Here is a 5,010-nt window from a genome sequence, read left to right as displayed (position 1 = left end):
GTGTGAATTTGTCAGTACTGCTAATTTTACTTCAAATTTAATTGAAGAATTTCACAGCTCTCAGGATTAACATGAACAAACAAGGATAATCTCAGTTCAGTAATATCAACTCTCCAGTGGAAATGAAAGCAAACTGTGCCGGTCATTCATTTAATTATGATAAGAGAGCTTTCTGAGAGCTTACTGAAAAGTAAAATAAACAGCAGCTGTGCAAATAGGCTAAGCAACCAGCTAAGCAGTACATTTTTGAGTGTGGAAGAAGTGTTTAATAAGGGTCATTTATTTATTTTGCAGTTGACTTTGAGAAGATGGAATTGAAAGAGATTCCTGTTGACAATATTATTCAACCATTAAACCACGATGAGGCCATAAGTTTGATCTTACACCTTACAGCACTTGGGGCAGTCACCTATTTTACACTAAAGTGGATGGCTGATGCTGTTGATCCAACAAGAAAACAGAAAGCTGAGGCACAAAAACAGGTATTCAGTTTAATTTAAGAAGTTTTGCCATTTAGAGGGTTCATCTGGAAAATGTCAAAATTTTTGAAGCCCTGAAATGTTTTAATGTCATATTTATGGATTATATTATATATTTTAAGTATCAGCAACATGTTATTGTCCCTTCACAGGCGAAAAAACTCATGCGGCAGATTGGAGTGCAGAAAGTGAAGCTTTCTGAATATGAGATGAGCATCGCAGCTCATCTTGTGGATCCACTGACTATGCAGGTAATGAAATAACTCACCATCTGATTTTATCTACCATTAATGACTTGTCTCTATCATAGTCTATTTATATTTATTTATTTAGGAGAAGGCAAGTCACACAAATCATTTATCTGTGTCCACAGATTACATAGAACGACATTGCAGGTCTGGATGAAGTTGTAACTGAACTGAAAGACACTGTTATATTTCCAGTCCAGAACAGAGATCTGTTTAAAGGATCCAGGCTTCTTCAGCCACCCAAAGGTAGGCAATAGGATGGAAATATTTCCATAAACTGTTTCTTAACTCAACTCTTAACTTTGTTCCGAGGTGGTTTGCTTGTCACCTTCTCTCAGTTGTGTTGCTGTATGGGCCTCCAGGCTGTGGGAAAACTCTTATAGCAAAAGCTACTGCCCAAGAGGCTGGATTTTGCTTCATAACCCTGCAGCCTTCCACTCTCACTGACAAATGGTATGGAGAATCCCAGAAACTAGCTGCAGCTGTCTTTTCATTGGCCATCAAGTTACAACCCTCTATTATCTTCATCGATGAGATCGGTAAGTGCATATTTACATTTTTATGGTTTGCATTTCTATCATACAACTTGACATGCCTGTCGTTATTCATGCTTTTAAATATGAATCTGTTCAGTTTCATGGCACATACATATAGATCACTGGAAAACTTGGTTCACTATGCTCTTTTAATTAATCTTTATGTTATAGATTCCTTTTTGAGGAGTCGCTCAAGTTCAGATCATGAGGCCACTGCCATGATGAAGGCTCAGTTCATGAGCTGGATACTGACTTCAACTGCCAGGTACAATTCAGCGTGTGTTTGAATTTGATCAATTCTTGTGAGGTTTACTGAACCAAAATAAAAAGTTAGTTGTTTTCTAACTGATGTGTAGTGTTTGTTTTCTGCACAAAGGTCATAATAATGGGAGTCACCAATCGGCCACAAGATCTTGATTCTGCTTTACTCTGAAGGATGCCCACAAAATTCCACATCTTTCAGCCTGTAAATCCCCTGAAATTAGCTCAAAATATCTTTGATGTTTTAAATAAAAAATTTATTTTTACTATTGAATCATTTTACTAATAAATGAAAATTTGTTGTGTGTATATTTAGAATGTCAAGCAGAGGGAAGACATATTGAAACTGATCTTGAAGAACGAGAATGTATGTATATTATAAATCAAACTCTAAGGTTTTTAAAATGTTAAATGAGTTGAAAGACTCATTTTCCATTTTCTGAAGGTGGAGTCTGCTGTGGACTTTGATGAAATTTCAAAACAGACTGAGGGGTTTTCAGGAAGTGACCTCAGAGAGATGTGCCGAGATGCTGCTCTGCTGCGTGTGCGTGAATTTGTGCACCAAGAAAGGTAAACTCTTAACATAGTATCCAACTACAGTACAGGTATGTGCCAAAAAAAAAAAAAATATCGGGGGAAAGTCCATTTATTTCAATAATTAGTTTCAAACTTGTATGTTATATTAGTTCACTGCACACAAAGTGAAATATTTCAAGCCTTTGTTTCACTTTTGATGATTATGGATTAAAGAAAAAAAAATAAAAAATCTAGTATTTCACAAAATTAGAATATTTCATGTGACCAATAAAAAAGGATCTTAAACACATGTTGGCAAGTGTGTTAATGTAATGTATTATGTCCTCAGTACTTTGTTGGGCCTCCTTTTGCACTAATTACAGCATCAAGGCAGCGTGGCATGGAGGCGATCAGCCTTTTACACAGTTAAGGTGTTATGGTAGCCCAAGTTGCTTTGAAATTGGCCTTCAGTTCGTCTGCATTTCGGGGTCTCTGTTCCCTCATCTTCCTTTTGACAATACCACATTGATTTTCAATGGGGTTTAAGTTAGGGCGAATCAAGTACAGTTATTCCATGGCTATTAAACCAGGTACTGGTAGTTTTGGCTTTGTGGGCAGGTGCCAAATCCTGCTGGAAAATAAAATCATCATCTCCAAAAAGCTTGTCGACAGCAGGAAGCATGAAGTGCTCTAAAATTTCCTGGTAGACAGCTGCGTTGACTGTGGACTTGATAAAAGACAATGGACCCACACCAGCAGATGACATGGCTCCCCAAACCATCACTGACTGTGGAAACTTCACACTGGACATTAAGCAGCTTGACTTTTGTGCCTCTACCTCTAGACTCTGGGACCTTGATTTCCAAATGAAATGCAAAATTTGCTTTCATCTGAAAACAGGACTTGGGACCACTAGGCAACAGACCAGTACTTTTTTCCTTAGCCCAGCACAGACGCTTCTGACGTCAGGAGTGGCTTAATGCATGTAAGCTGTTGCTCATGTCATGCAGACGTTTGTATGTGGTGGTTCATGATGCACTGACACCAGCCTCAGTCCACTCCTTATGAAGCGCCCCCGATATCTGAACCGCCCTTGCTTGACAATCCTCTCAAGGCTATGGTCATCCTTGTCACTTGTGCACCTTTTCCGGCCATATTTTTCCCTTCCTCTTAACTGCGCTCTGTGAGCATCCAGCTTTTTTTTGCAATTGCCTTTTAAGACTTTTCCTCTGGAGGGTGTCAATGATGGTCTTCTGCACAGCTGTCAAGTCTGCAGTCTTCCCCATGATTCTGAAGCCTACTAAGCCAGACTGAGAAAATTTAAAGGCTGATTAAACCTTTGCAGGTGTTTTGTGTTAATTAGCTGACTAGATTGGGACACAGGGAGCCTACAATGTTGAACTTTGTCATGATATTCTAATTTTGTGAAATACTGGATTTGTTTTTTTTATCTTTAATCCATAATCATTAAAATTTAAACAAATAAAGGCTTGAAATATTTCACTTTGTGTTACTGAACTAATATAACATACAAGTTTCACTTTTTGAAACAAATTATTGAAATAAAAGGACTTTCCCTCGATATTCGAATTTTTTGGCACATACCTGTATATAGGATATAAAACAGAATTTAGTATATTTGTATATCTTTATCTGAAGTTTTAGGCTCCATTTTCTGCTTTACAATCTAGTGTAATTATTATTTTTTAATTAGTATGAAACTGACATTTACACTGCTCCCTTATTAATCACCCTTCATCTGATGACAGTCCAAATGAAGACTTCATCCGTCCCATCAGGCAGGAAGACTTGCAAAGGGCATTGGAGAAGATGATGAAGTCCAAATCTACTGGACTGCAGGAGGCATTTATGCACATAACACTGGACTGAATGTGATGCTCCTGTTTTAACATAAACCTGGAAGATGACTGTTGACCTTGTCTATTTTTCTTATTTGTGGTATATTATGTCATGTTTTGCAAAAGAGTAGCTCCGGATCTATAAATCTAGTAAAGTTCTGTTGCTTTTTCAATTCATTTATTGAACCTTATTCATAAAAAAGGGCAGAACAAGTCTAAATTGTGAGTACATTACTGCATTAAGTTTTAAGGGACAGGTTACAAAATAATTAGTTTACAAAGTAGTTACAAAGACATTTGTTTTGTATTGCAAGAAGCCTATTGTATTTATCTGAATTTAGATTTGTTTTATTGGTATTGGTAATTTGGTTTTGTTTATTTTATTAAAACCTTGAGAGATGTGCAAAAATATGTACAGTACATATGCAGATTTGTATGTTAAACTTGAGGCTAAACCCAGTTTAGGGTGCATTAAATCTGAAATATGTGCTTTATACACAGTGTAGGGACCTAACCAAAAAAAAATCTGAAATGTGTAAATTGTAAGTGTAAATTATGACTAAAATTGCATTACAGATCTTAAATGTCAAGTATGACTATAATGGCATTTGTTTAGCCCAGAACAGAGGTTATGTTAAGGTATTTATTTGCAAAACATTTATTATGGTTGAACAAAATATTTTATTTGTTTTATTGAGCTAGAAGCTGTTTCTTTACAAAAGCCTTTATGATTTGGATGTGGGGCCAATGCCAAATCACAGATGTTACTGTATGTGCAAACCCCCTGACTGTTATTTTAAAGGGTTTGTGAGAATTCAGGATGTGAAAAGATTTTTTCTGGTCAATTGCCATGATAATTTTTTTATTCCCTATTCTTATGGTGGAGAACAGGGTTATTGCCCTTTCATAGGTTCACTCAATGCTGTGTAGCCATGACGCATGGGAATGCCCGGCCGTTTTCCTTCTGAGTGAAGGATGCCTTATTTTATAACAGAAGGTACAACTTTCTGCTGCCTACACTGATATGCAGACATTAGTAATGTACGGATCACAGTTATGTAGACTAATCTGACCTACAAAGAATTTTAGTTTTATAAATACATATTCATTT

The 5,010-nt window shown here is 36.6% G+C and overlaps 1 pseudogene; it reads left to right on the top strand.

Annotated features, from left to right (window-relative positions):
• Positions 1-308: 308 nt before the first annotated feature.
• Positions 309-3,930, top strand: LOC141298271 (outer mitochondrial transmembrane helix translocase-like; annotated as a pseudogene).
• The last annotated feature ends 1,080 nt before the right edge of the window (positions 3,931-5,010 follow it).

This window comes from Garra rufa, chromosome 22, assembly GCF_049309525.1.
Source record: "Garra rufa chromosome 22, GarRuf1.0, whole genome shotgun sequence".
NCBI lineage: Eukaryota > Metazoa > Chordata > Actinopteri > Cypriniformes > Cyprinidae > Garra > Garra rufa.
This window is presented reverse-complemented; position numbering and strand designations above follow the sequence as displayed.